Source organism: Takifugu flavidus, chromosome 4 (assembly GCF_003711565.1).
Source record: "Takifugu flavidus isolate HTHZ2018 chromosome 4, ASM371156v2, whole genome shotgun sequence".
In the NCBI taxonomy this organism is placed as follows: Eukaryota; Metazoa; Chordata; class Actinopteri; order Tetraodontiformes; family Tetraodontidae; genus Takifugu; species Takifugu flavidus.
This window is the reverse complement of record NC_079523.1, coordinates 12295445-12309778: the sequence shown is the minus strand read 5'-3', so window position 1 is coordinate 12309778 and position 14334 is coordinate 12295445. Positions and strand designations below refer to the sequence as shown.

Sequence of the window (14334 nt, the reverse complement as noted above, 5' to 3'; positions counted from 1 at the left end):
TGCTAGTATAAGAATAAACCTCACCAGGGCCCACACTGCAGACATGTGGTTGACCTTGCAGCAAGTAGACTGAAGCTTCCGTCTCATTCCTCTGATGGCAACAGCACAGGAAGAAAACTGATCACTTTCTCCCCAACAGTAGGTGATAAAAGATCAATGCTGTCTTCTTTGATATTTAGCACCATTATGTCCCCTTATATGAAGCCAGCTCATCACAGTGTTCAGTACTGTGATCAAGGGGGCCTCAGCAGTGCTCTGAAAGCATCTTAGAACCATCCCCCACTACCTAAACACCTTTCATGTTTTGTCTGTAGCTGTGCTTGAACCAAGAACCCTCTGCTTCTCAGCCCAGTCCCCTTCAGACTGAGCTACCACCAATAATTTATGACGCTAGGAACACATACTGTATGTTTCGTCAATATCAGGATGTACCTAAGAAGACTCATCCAGGTCCCTCTGTGTTGACCAAGAAGATCCTCAGATCAGCCAATCATTGGGGCATTGCTTGGCAGCTACTCCAGTGATGAATGATTTGCCCAACCTAATAACAAGTGTGAGAATATTTACTGTAGATATGCCCATGTGCTGACCGAAATGCCTTCAAGGCACTAAGGACCTGCTTTATGACTCTCTCTTTGATAAGTACCCAAGCAGAAAACAAAAATAAGCGTTCTCTTAGAGAGAAAAATATAGTTGTTTAAATATGTCCTTTTAAAAAAAAATGCATTTCATGGAAAGGCATGCATGAATTTTATCCCGAATAAAGCAGACATTAATTTCAGTTCAGTGAGTTAAAAAGAAATATGACTGAAAATTCCCATTCCTTGTTGAATTTTATTTATCAGATTATTTAAAACAGCTCATGATTTAGTGGGTTCAGCAAAGGTTTTAAAGTGGAATACCTTGGCAAAGAGGGATGATTAAACACTCGAGACTTGTGTTTTCTTTAGCTTCTTCAGGTCAGGAAAGTGTGCAACATGCTACAAAACATGCGACAAAATTTGGAAAAAAACAAATTTGGAATTAATTTTTCTTGAACTAAATACTGTTGATTCATAAATTTTACACCGGTGTCCTTTCCCAACACATCCTCTGTAAGATCAATATTCAGCTTATAAGGCACATGTGCACCAGGAAATGCCCTCGCCAATCTCACCCCTCAGTCAGAGTGTCAAAAGACTGGCCACTACAACAGTGCTACTATGGCTACTGGACTTTTCAAATGTCTCCCATGTAAAACAGTCAGGCGCCATGTTTAGCGGATGCTGTAAGGGCACAGACTGTAACCCTGCACCAGCTGAGATTTGTGCCCAACCGATTTCAGTGTGAAAAAGAGGGTAAACAGAAAGACTGACTGATGAGCAGCCATTCCTCCCTGGAGAATCCAACAAAAAAGGCTCAAATTGGATGCATAAACAGCCCACTTAGGTTTCAATTTCTCCACGCAGATGGGAGCACCACTCACATTGCCTGTGATGCGCATCCAACGCATAAAAAAGGGCTAGAAAAACAATAAAAAATATTGATACATACCCAAAGACATTACACGAATGCTGTGTGCTCTGGGCTCGCACTGGTTTCGTAGACCAAACAACAGACAGCCAAAAGGATGAGATGAGCGGTAATATCAGACTCTGTGGATGTGGGTGGCTTCCTCTGAGCTGTCAGAGCACCACAGCTATTCCTCTCTCTTTCATTTTCTCATTCCCTCTCAGGCCAAAGCCCAAAGCCCGAGAGAAATTAGTCACCATGCGTAGTGTGATGAGAGAAACGTGTGTGTGTGTGTGTGTGTGTGGTGTGTGTGTGTGTGTGTGTGTGTGTGTGTGAGTGTGAAAGCAAGACTAAAGAGAATGGGAAGGAGAGAGAGCAAAATTGTTTTCCATCCTAAGGCTTAGAATTCTCCCATGTATCTGAAAAGAAAACCTCGGGTGGAAAAATCCGAAGCTGACTATAAGGAATTTTCTACAGGAAAGCCACAAGATGATCTAATGAAAAGATTAAGAGAAGGAGGCCTGAACCTCACGAAAACCTATCCCAGCGATGGCAGAACCAAGGCTTCAACATCTCAAGCATTTCTGCATGTCCTGCAATCCCAAAATATGCATATTAGCTTGGAATGTTCTACAAATATAGTTATTGTGTGGAATTTATCCTCATTTGAGATGTTTTACAGAAATCGATTTGTCATATTTGGCTCAAGGTCCACTTCAAATGCCCTTTTTTAAAAAAAAAAAAAATTGGTGTTTCGCGGAGCTGAGCAAAATCAGAAATATTTCTGTGATGGGTACAAAAATAACCAATCTGCATCATCTCTTTGTCATTAGTAAAAGACGAGGTCCATTCTGTTGCATGTAGAGCAATATTGTCAGAAAAGCACACATGATTAGCGGCAATTGATGCAATCTTGTACATTTATTGGAAGCCACTGTGAGCCACACATCTAATAAACTTGGGCACTGAGATATACAGTAGATTGTATGATGATCATAGCACTGAAGGTTATGTCTCAACTGAGGTCGTGTTGTCCAGCGACACCTCTAGCAACTGTATATATTGAGGAATCGAGCCCACACATTGGTGCTTGTTCATCATATTGGTGAAGCTTCTGCTGCCACATCTCTGAAACGTTTCGATATTTTTGTGACTCACAAACATTTGCTTGTCCTCTGGCTTGTGTCCACCTATTGAATGGATGCTTAATGTTTGTTTAGGTCATTGGTCATAATGGCGAGTGTGGCGTTCGGTCGCTCAATAAAAACAGTCATCCTTTATCCATCGGTCTTTCCTCTTAGGCTGTCTTTGGTCGCACCAGTGTGACATTGGCGATCCCACCACCAGCACCACCACCTCGAGCTCTATGGAGCCATGAGATTTCTTTTTCCTATGGAGCGGACCAAAATTGCAACGGGTCACCAAGCGGAAACTTGACACAAACAAAATTTGACACCAGCCATGTTTCTGTGTTAATAGATTACTTATTTGTGTGCTGCACAATGGTGAGCTGCTGCACTGACAATACCACACCCCCTGCGTTTGTTGCCCCAGCCATTGGCCTTGATGAAAAAAACACTCAAGAAACACAAAGAAAAATAAATATACAGGATCAAAGGACCTTGTGTCACAGCTGCGGGCAATCATGCCCGTGAGTCGCTTCGCCCCGCACACCTGTTGTGTATCAGGACACTAATGAGCCTCTCTTCTTAATCCCCGGAGGCACACCTGCTCCCTGCCAGATCGTTATTTGTGTTCCGATGACTTTCCAGCGTGTTCCTGTTTGCCTGCCTGCCCGGTTCCGACCTTGCCTGTTCCTGACCATTCTGTTTTGCCTGCTCGCCGGTAAACCCTGTCTGCCTTCTGCCCGATCTCGACCTTGCCTGTTCCCGACTATTCTATTCTGCTCGCTCCCCGGTGAATCCTGTCTGTGTCTGACAATAAAGCGGTGTTCAGCCAAACTCCTGTGTCGCATTAGGGTTCTCATCTGGTCCCTGACAACCTTGTACACCCATTAATCTGTAAAATAGAGCCAAGGCTATGATTGAAATATGTTAACATTAGCCCACGTTAAAAGTTCTCAGCAGGGCTAATGTAAATTTCATCTCTTGACATATTTAACTTTAAATGTCAATCTACATAAACATAAATTGCTCAACTTCATCACATGAATTTGTGATTTGTTGTATTAAGACTTGATATATATATTTTTCAATTATTACTCTTGTTTCATTTTCATCTCAGGATATTTACAGCATGTTTTCAATGCATGTTATCAAATTTTCAATGCATGTTATCATCCTCAGAAACTGCCGTGGCAAAGGTGCCGTGTCCTGACTGGTTGCAGTAAATGCATCCTCTTTGTTTTGCCGATTAATTGCCTCAATTTCAGCATTACAATGGGCGCGCTCATTAAATAACTAAATCGGCTAACACCGTATTATAAAATGAGTGACTAATCCGAAAATGTCACTGATATCAGCCAGATGAACATCACTCATGTCGAGTGGTGATAAATATATAATCCACCATACTTCTGCAGCTTGAAGTGAATGAAAGAGAACCTTGAACTACAGATGACCTTGCATTTATATTGAAAGGGAAGTAGATTTCTTAGAACCAAGTAGTAGAGCCAGAACATATTCTGTGTTTCTTGCTATATATTCAGTTACAAGGAAACATTGCCTTTGGAAATTAGAGCCAGCTTTGACCTTATCTCAAGTGAAATGATATAAGGATCTCCTCAAAATCACGTCCACCAAAAGGCTGTGCACGCCAGCTCATTTGTATGAATTAATAAGAACTTTGTCATTAATTGCCAGTTTTCCTAAATCCACTACTTTAATTAGGATGGCAACAGGGTTCTCTGCAAGAACAAAAGAAAGGACAAGAGTAGGATCACTTAAAAGTCCATAATTGCAATTTTCTACAGAAGGTGCCCGCAGAAGATAACAGGCATGACACAGGCCACTACGGAGAAAGAATAATGTTCTGTGGCCCCTGAGGAATTAGAAATGAAGTCGGAGAGACATCCAGATATAAAATGTTCCCATACTTGAGTGGGAAGAAGGGTTTAAAAGTGGTCTACTGAAATTATGCAATTCCCCAACCTTCTCACAAGGCCAGCAGTTGAGGGTTTGAAGAACTGAATCCCTCTCTGCTCTGCTGGAGAAATGGGAATTTAGTGCAAGTGCACATTATTGACAGTGGAAGTTGCCAAATAGTAACTACCACAGGAAACAGAGAGACTGAAGGTGAGGGGCACTGGCAAGAAAAACCTAATGCCTCTAACCACCTCCGTGGAAGACTGAATTCATAAGCTCCTCCACTCAAGGCTCAGTGTCCACAGCGGTGCACCCGAGGAGTCAACTGGACAAATTCCCAGGCAGTCACATGGCGTCCCTACTGTAAACAAAGCACGTTCACGGCGGACAGGACCAGAAGCTTTGGAAAAATGTGTTTGCTTGTCAGTGTCATCCCTGCAACACGCAATCTGGGAATCCACTTGGATACACTTCAGCAAATACAAGGAGTGCCGTGTTTTGCATCTGCATGTGAATGCCATATTGTTTACAGCAGCAGTTTCCAGCAGTGGCAGATCTAGGGTACTAGCAGGATGAAAGAGTAAACTAGATGTATGAGAGACAGTCCAGCATCCAGATATTCCAGAAACTAAAAGCAATCTGTCGGAAGGGTTTTGGAAGGATTGGCAAATCACAACTACTGATTTCTATAAAAGGAAATCAATAACAGCACATCCCATTAATCCCTCATTTCTGCTTGAAAAACACCACATTTGGATTTTATTTTTACTGAAAAGTCTTGATGTATCTTTTTTTTTGCCCTATCATAATAGCTTTTCATCATCTCAAATTTGGGCTGCTTAGAATACATCAAGTCAACTCCACTTTGTCTCTGCTCAGCTGCAGCTTATTCTTAAATTCCACCACCAGTGCTCCATAATTTAAAGTCTAACAAAAAAATAATAACAATTTCCTGCTGTTTAACCTTTAAAGGCTCTGCGCCCTCATATGGAGACAGCGCATGTCTGCTTACCGTCCCTAAAATGCTTAATCGTTCTTAAATTAGCCGTCCTGTTGTTATTTGAGGATATTTCTGCTGCTGGCGAGTGGGCACATGACCACAACAGGAGCTCCCAACAATTAGAGCACACTAGGAAATGCACAAATCTTTGGGGGCTGAATTTATACTTCTTTTGATGGACCATGGTTTTTCCATTTTTAATATGAACCATAAAGCTACAAAAGACAATTATGGTCACCTCGACTGTCACCGCTGATGGTCGTCAGCCATTGTTCATTTTGCGATTATTTCTGTCACATGCTTCTTGTATCCATCCATCCATCCATCCATCCATCCATCCATCCATCCATCATCCATCCATCCATCCATCCATCCATCCATCCACCCATTTTCCCTCTCTTATCCTTTATTCATGGATTTATTAATGGTGTCTTTACATTAAAACTCTGGACTATGTTTCATAGCTATCTAATTAAACACACTATTGTGTTTATTGGACTTTTTTCTGAAAACATAAGATAAACTCTTACAACAGCTGTCAGTGAGAGTCGGTTCAGTAGGCTAACAGGAGAAACTGACACAATTCCATAACATCAGAACACACAAAATGATGGTTTTGGATCAATAACAGCTTTTTTTTTTCAATTTTTTTAAGTACATACACACACGATGCGTCTGCGTGCAGCCTTTGCTACAACACCCAATTTTATAAATACTCGCTCTCTCTCTCTCGCAAACACACACACACGGCGGCCACCACCAAAAATACACACTACAAATCAGCATAAATAAATAAGAGATGGAGTTGTGCATCACAGGCTAATCTCTGAGGGAAAGACAGCTTGCCGCATCAGCCAGGATCAGCCGGGATGTGAGAGAGAGAAAGCGAGGGAGTGGGGGGGGACACTGCTGGCTTCCAGGAAAGCAATTTGTTTGTTTATTGTCTTGGTGTTTTGTCAGTGGTTACAGTTCATTGCAGTCAGCCCATCTTGGACATGTTCCTTTAAATGGCATCTATAAAACATGGTATATGTTCTCCCAATTTCCTCCTCCTCCTCCTACTCCTCCTCCTCCTATTCCTTCTCCTTACATGGGGGCACAGCACGCGAGCGTGACAATGCTGCGATTCATTCATTTCAGCGAGGGCTTCACATTTCTCCTTAAACAGCCGACAGACTCACCCCAGCAACTCGGGCCGGCACTCTAGGAGATGGAACAATCGAAACTTTCAAAACATATTACACTATGAACGCAGAATTTCGGGCAGGAATCAGGTGTAATCACACAGTGGTCTGTTTTGTACGTGCACGGTGCATAAACAGATGAATTTGGGTACACATGCATAAAGATCTGTGTTGTTTTGAAACAAATTGAAGGGACGCTGTCTCAACAGACATTCCTAATAGCGCAAGAATGTTGCGTGCATACTGTACAAATGTACCGGAGAGTGCAAGAACTAAAATGCAATGTTGTGTCTCATGCCTGCAAACACAAGCCAGACTCTCGTATCCTGCCCTATTGATCTGACAGAGTATGCAGGAAGCTGGCAGAGAACACAAATACTGCCTGGGGTGACTGCTTAAAACTAGAGACGAGCTTCTTATCCTGTGCTGGAAATCACCTGGCGGTTCATGCATATCAAGCGTTCCTCCCAGAGACTTGAGTCAGCTCCCTGCCTTTCAGACTCCACTGGTTGTTGCTGTGGCTTTCAAAGAGGCAAAATTTTCGCCTAATCCGTTCGAACCTGAGCCTTTGCAATCGGTTGTGAAGCTTGTTTTTCCGCCATTTTTGTTTCTGGCGGGAGGGATACTTGCTTATGCCACAGCGCAGGTACAGAAGCAAGTTTATTTTGAGGCTTAAGCTCCACGGCTAATCCCCACTTTCAGAGCGCACAAAATCGTTCCCAAGTTTCCAGTGTTGCTGACAACTATAGTGGAACTGTCACAGGGATTCCATCTCCAGTAATCCCAGGGTGGCCTTTGCTCTGCCTGTCAGCAATACCAGCCAATAACATTGCCCGATAAAAACCCCTCCAGAACAACAGAGGGTTGCAGGGCTGCTTCAACGGGCGCTGACGGCGATCTATAAAACAATGTAATGGGTTGCCTGTCAGTGAGAGTGAAAGGGAGGATCTACACCTCCTCCCAACCTCTGAGGGTATTTCAATTAATCACAGCACAATTGTATCAGCCTGCAATAGGAGCGTCAGGTTATTACAATCTTCTCCAGGATGAAATGCGATGATATCACTAATTGTAGGAGTGGGGAGGGAGAGAAGGGTGTTGGGGGGTGGCGCAGGTGACCACATGATTACTTGTCCCGGGGATGAAGGGCAGATTGAGGAACGATGGGATAGATTGAGACTGGGGGGGAGTAATGAGGATCTCAGGATCGTAAAAACATTAAGTAAGCTTGTGTGTGGAAGATAGCAGCAGACAGAGTAGCCAGTTTTTCATTAGCGGCACCACCCCTGTCTTCTCAAAATATATCAAAACAAGAGCATTGGACTTTTATCTAAGTCGCTAGCAAGCTGCTGTCTCCCTCCCTCCCTCTCTCACTCTCCTATGTAGGAGTTGTGGGGAATAATGCTCATCTAAGAAAAGGTCCATACTAATATTTGTGCTCCAGTTGTGCTCACAATTGATAATATCTCATAGATAGATAGATAGATAGATAGATAGATAGATAGATAGATAGATAGATAGATAGATAGATAGATAGATATAGATAGATAGATAGATAGATAGATAGATAGATAGATAGATAGATAGATAGATAGATAGATAGATAGATAGATAGATATAGATAGATAGATAGATAGATAGATAGATAGATAGATAGATGAAAACAAACCTTACATATGAATCAATAGTTTGTGCACCTGTACACCACTTTATAGATTTCAGGAGCTTGCAGGAAACTCAAGTTCACCTATTCATCATTCTGAAAACAATCAATATCCCAATCAGTGTTCATTTCATTTCGGGACTCTTGAATATTTTACAGTCGCACGTGTTTGATTCGGGAATTTAAATTTCCATCATATATATTATTGCTGCTACAGATATATTTGGGCAATTTTAGGCATGCGCCCACCTACCTGTCGTTGTATCAATTAATCCCCAGAAACGTCCCTTCTCATTTATTCTCTATTGTCAGCCACAAAACCCCGAAATGCCATGTCCACGTCGCTTCGAGACGCTCTCCACGACGCATCAGACAGAAAACGCTGATGTCAAAGTCCTCCAAACGCACAATCCCAGCGTAAAATAAGTCTGAAAGAGGGATGCAGAATACTTGGAGGCGTCAGAGCTAAAAGTCTATAAAAGTTGCAGCTTCCCCGGCTTTGACTCACAACTTCCCATCCGCCAGAGTGCCACAGCAGCGGAGCCGGACCGTCACTCGTAGTTTAAGGACGTGATCATGATGTTTGTTCTTATTATCGTGAAAAGTATTTTTGCTATCCTGCCTTTAACCTGTCGTAGATGGCTTTTGCAACGTCCTCTCGCAGTTAGAAGAATGATCTGAGGTGTCCGAGTAATGAGAGCAGTGGTGTGTGCGCGCCTGTTTCCCCGGGGGCTGCCTTTACTGCACTGGTGTTTTAGCGCCACCCAGTGGAGATGTTTCCGAGTGGCAGTGGTGACAGGAAGGAGTCCAGACGTTAAATCTCATCCGGCTATAGTTGAAGATAACTGAGTGGTTTTGGACTCATGAGAAGCTCGCCCTATTTATAGCAGCGCTGTCTGACCACAAATATTCTCTAATCTTCTTATGAAACGTTTCGGTGGCGTTTCCAGTAATTTTTGTGTCTTTAATCGATGACTGGCAGATTTCATGTGATTCGGATTTAATCTTCCCCTTTGAGGAAATATGTCCCAGATAAATCAAAGAGGTTAAGAGATTAAATGGTTTGGGAGAAAGTGTTGAATGCTGTTTTGTGTAAGGATGAATGAAATTATTTAGGTATTTCTCTCTCTCTCTGCATAGAGAAGAAAAATCTCATAGCACAAATGTAAACTAAGTTAAACTTAAGTTAAGTTATTTTTCTTAGTATCTAAATATTGTACAGCAGAATTTGATGGTGTGCAGGAAGATACACTAAAATGTGTCTGACATTCAGCTTCCGCTCTGCTCATGCATTAATATCTTGTCTCCAAAGCCCCCACCCCACCAAGTGATTGCATTATCATCTCTCCATTTCTCAAAATGTCTTTCAGCCCCCCCACACACACACATACCACCACCACCACCACCACCACCACCAAAAAGGCAGGAATGGGTGGAATAATCAATACCAACCTTTGAAAATCGCCTGTAGAGACAGGATGAAAGCATTTGGGTTTAGGGTATGATTGATTTTGGACACCCTTGGAGAGTGTTATCATCATAAAGCCAAGGCCATCTACCTCATCTACCTCACAATCATAGACACATCCTGAGCATACATGCGCAAAGTGCAAAACAGACACGGAGAGCAAATATACAGCAGTAAAATCTAAGGGAGATGTACTGCTGCCTGGCTTCATGTCCTAATTGCCAATAAATATAGGGACTTTTATTTTCATTTTATTAAAGTGAAGTGATGGGATTGCCAAAGCCATAGAGGATTCTCCCTCTTTGTCTCACGCGCAAACACACTGACAGCGGAGATGACCTCATTAATCTTTAGTGCATTGTGTAGACCTCTCCTGTCATACTTCTGATGCCACGGCGTGTGACACTGCTTCCCTCATTAGATCATATGACAGGATGAGGTCAGGGCGCTGCGGCATCTCAGGCTGTGTGAGAACTGATAAAAGCAGCCGCAGCAGCAGCATCGTGGACTGGGAAGAGCTCGACGGTGAAGGCGGTGGCTGGGCTGCTGGAGTCATCTGGTCAGTGACATTCTGGGTGGGGGGTCACAGAAGAAAGATTCATCACCACATTTTTACATTTTTATTGCAGTGATAGTTTAGGACAGTTATAATTTCTTATGCTGGTAATAAAGTCCAATTTTGAGATACCTTTGCTCTCAGCTACTACAGTATGTTTTTCATCTTCTTGCTTATATGGGTGAAGGCAGGTCCACCCCTGGATGAGTCGTCAGTTCTTTGCAGGGCCCTATATGAGCATTTGTGGCTTTGGTACCTTGCTCAAGGGTACCTTGGCGGCACTCTGAAGGTGTTCTGACACTTTCCCCTACAACCAGAACACCTTCCATGTTTTGTCCGCACTGGGGCTCGAACCTTGTGTTGCCGCTTTGGCCACTTGCTACTTTAAAGGTCTCACTACTTTTTATAAAGTATCTGATCTACTCAGATCTACACATAATAAATGCAGAACAAATTCCAATTTTTAATTGGATGTCCCTTAATAAATTACATCTTTTAAAGCATATCTGGTTGCAGATAATTTTCAGTTCCTGGCTTGAAGCTCTGATTTTTTAGTTTGGGTAAAATTTCCAACATTAATTACCAGCGAATCCTCTTCAGGCCGCTGGTAGTCTTAATGTCAGAGGATTGCATTCAGTCCAAACATACAAGAAGAGAAGAGGGGAGCTGACTGTGGTGGTTCACTTTAACAACACCCTGCAGAGGGGAAGTACAAGCACACCGCCCGAACCCTTGGTCGGCTCCGCCATGAAAGTGTGTTTGAAGACAGTGGGACGTCTACAAGAAAATTGCAAGTGGAAAAATAGGAGGCATAATGGCCTCAGGAAGGGAGCTGGCCATAAATAATGCAGAGGAAACAGCTGTTAATGTTCCCTTTAATTCAACAGGTCTGCAGACAGTGGAGCGGTTATTTTTCCTCGGCAGCGGAGGTGCGACGAGCAGCAGTGCCCTTATTCGATTTTATGGCTCTGAGTGTGCTTGTTTTGTCGAGTCTCTGCCTCGACCTCACTTTAGATTGGAGAGCCATCAAGGTATTTTCATCAGGGGGGCCAGCCTAATGGTGTTTCCAGCTTCTCCAGCTCAGAGACACACTGAGGGAGCCGGAGCCACAAAGACAGAAAAGATGTTGACGCGCGTCCAGATAAATGGACTCGTAGTGGGAACCATGAGCGTGCCACTGCACCAAAATGTTGCTGTTACAGGTGGAAATATTAGATTTTATAAGGAACTTAAGTGGCGAGGGTGGTGTTCTCTTGTAGCTTCCCAGGTATGTGGGATTTTGTCTGGCTTTTTTGTTGGCTTTCGTTTTTTTGTTTGTCTTACCTGGGCTCATATGGGTCCATCCAAGGTGCTTGTGAGTGAGTGGCGTGGGCCAAGCTGCCAGCTCACCACCACCAACAAAGATGGACAAACAACCATTCACACCTATCGTCACCAGTTGACCTGCCCCTAAATACAGATCGTTGGACTGTGGGAGGAAGCCGAAGGCCCCAGAGAGAACCCATGCGGGTCCAGGAAGAACATGGTACAGAAAACCTCCTGGACCCTGGGGAATTTAAACCCTCTCCGCAAACATTTTAGTTAGCTTCATCACTACCTTTTGTAAACTTTACGACTGTAAAACGAATTACTTCATCAAAAACCCAATTAAAATATTCCCAAAAATGGCCAGAACAGAGTTGCAGTTCTTAAGCAGTTTCCCCTCTCCTGTCTTCTGATTCTATTTGAATATACATCTGAATGTAAATGTCTATCACACTGTCCACCTAGAGATGGCGTGTAATAGAATCTTGGTAATGGAGGCACTTTATCACAAGAGCAAGGTTTAAATATGATAATAATATTGATCATTGGGTAAGACCATAATACAGTAAGTCTGGCGCGTTCCAAACATCAACACAAGATGGCAGCAATGGTAATCTGTTACCATAATCAGTTTACAGGTGCAACAAAGTTATACAGTCTTGGCCATCTTGAGAACATAAAAAATTTGCACTTTTTGACATTGTCTTGATGTGACTGTGCGTGGAAACTAAATTAAAGGTGGAAGTTCTGAGTTTGTTGCCTGTTCTCCAGTTTTCTGGCCCATTGCATATCAGATGACTCAGTGACTCCTACATTCTTCTGCACAGTTTCCCCTCAGTTTCGGTGGGCCTCAGCGACCTCCGACAGTGTAGCACTGGGTCATTCATCAGGAGAGAGATTAAATCTTCGTCCACCCCTGCTGCTGCTGCCGCCGCCACTGCTGCTCCTTCATGCTCGGGGTGCTTCATCTTTGTGAGCAGGAATAAAAGTTGTTTTGTATCAAGCCAATCTTTAGCCCAGAGAAACATTTTGTTTTGCTTTATCATTTCCATCATGTAGAAACACAACAGCTGCTGTTGCAGACAAATGGCTTATGAAATTGATGCAAACGGGTAAATATGTTTTTTTGTTTCTATTGTGCTGCTGTCTTAATATTAGATTTTCAACTGTAAATTACAAGTAAAGATTATGATACAGAAAATGCATACAGTACTGGGATTTTCTGTCTTTTCCTTCTGCTACACAATAACATTTGAGCACCGCCTATTGGGCGGCATGTGTAATTACACAATCCATTACAACGTCAGCTGCTAGTGTAAAACCCTTATCTATATGGGCTTTTCTTTTCCACACCTTGCTCATTCTGTCTTGTAGCACCCTTTCTTGCACAAGTTAACTCATATTATGTACATCCTACACATTCCATCCACAGCATCAGTTGTAGCAAAATTCTACATGTAGTGAGTCGTTGAAGTCTGTTTAATGACACAAATAATTCTCATGACATTAAAGACACAAAAAACAATGAGATTTCCAATTAAGGCTGACTGCAGTGCGCTGCTTTTAATACTTTTTTAACCAGAAAACTTCTCGGAGCCGCTTTTATAAACACACTTGGCCATAGTTTGAATACATTGATTCATAGCAGATTCCTAATAGGTATTTACACTTCATCAACAGGGGTACTTATTAATTAATATTTCTGTAACCCTAATTCCCAAGGGGGGGGGGACTCTTCATACCATTGATAATCCTGTCACCATGTGATTGCTTTCCAAACTAATAAAGAGACGTGAAGGGCCCTGGCTTCACTTTCACAGCACCCTGCCGATGCACACGCCTTTGCTGTGACAGGCTTTTTGAAGACGGTGGAACTAGAAAATCACAAGAGGAGGCATGTAAATTTATAATGAATGCGCAGGAGAAGTTTCTGGCAACAAAACTCTGAAGTCCCTCTGCTGCTGCACGACAGGCACTAAAACTTGACTAAGGTGAACTAGAACTAAAGTAAAAGTTTTACATTAAAAAGTTTTATAAGCTCAAAACCTAAATATAAAAGAGGGATGGGTTAAAAAGTAAAAATTAATGCACAAAATCGAATAGAGGGCAATAATAAATGGTGCACTGGTCAAAGACAGGTTCTGATTTACAAATGTGTCTTTTAGACTGCTCGTGTGTTTTTGGCCAGAGAGTACAACGTCTTTTTGGCGAGTGCAAAACTGTTCCTGTGTGGCGGTCCGAGGCCCCCGATGCTGCAGTACCATTGACCAGAGCTCCTCCGTGGAGGACAGCTCCGTTGTGGTGATGTGTGCAGCTTCTAACTACCACTAATGTTAAATGGGTTTAGCAGATGACAAAATATACATTATCCGTGCTGGTCAAAATGAAAACTAGAGCTGAAAGGGTTTTATTACCAGATATGACTAAAATCAAGCCGCAGTGATGCATTAAATTGCCTCAGTTTGTGAACTTTCCTGTGGACTGCGAGACTATTTATTTGGCATTTATGGATACTCCCTGTTTTGAGAGTCATGCGCAACACTCTTGTGACTCTTGTGTCACATCAAACTTGCGACAATGAGGTTTGCTTTGAATTGTGACACAAACCCGCTGAATGGGGCAA

At 42.7% G+C, this 14334-nt stretch overlaps 1 protein-coding gene across 3 annotated transcripts in view; it reads right to left on the bottom strand.

The window, feature by feature from the left end:
- tafa3a (TAFA chemokine like family member 3a) overlaps positions 1-9109 on the bottom strand; it is a 72127-nt gene extending 63018 nt beyond the window's left edge. The window contains exons 1-2 of one of the 3 annotated variants that reach the window (XM_057030613.1): positions 8891-9109; positions 8636-8810 (exon numbers count right to left, since the gene is read on the bottom strand). The gene's annotated coding sequence lies outside the window, so the exon portion shown is untranslated. Of the gene's footprint in view, positions 1-1533; positions 1672-8635 lie in introns of those variants that run through there. The other 2 variants (XM_057030612.1, XM_057030614.1) reach the window with 2 other exon arrangements.
- Positions 9110-14334: the final 5225 nt, after the last annotated feature.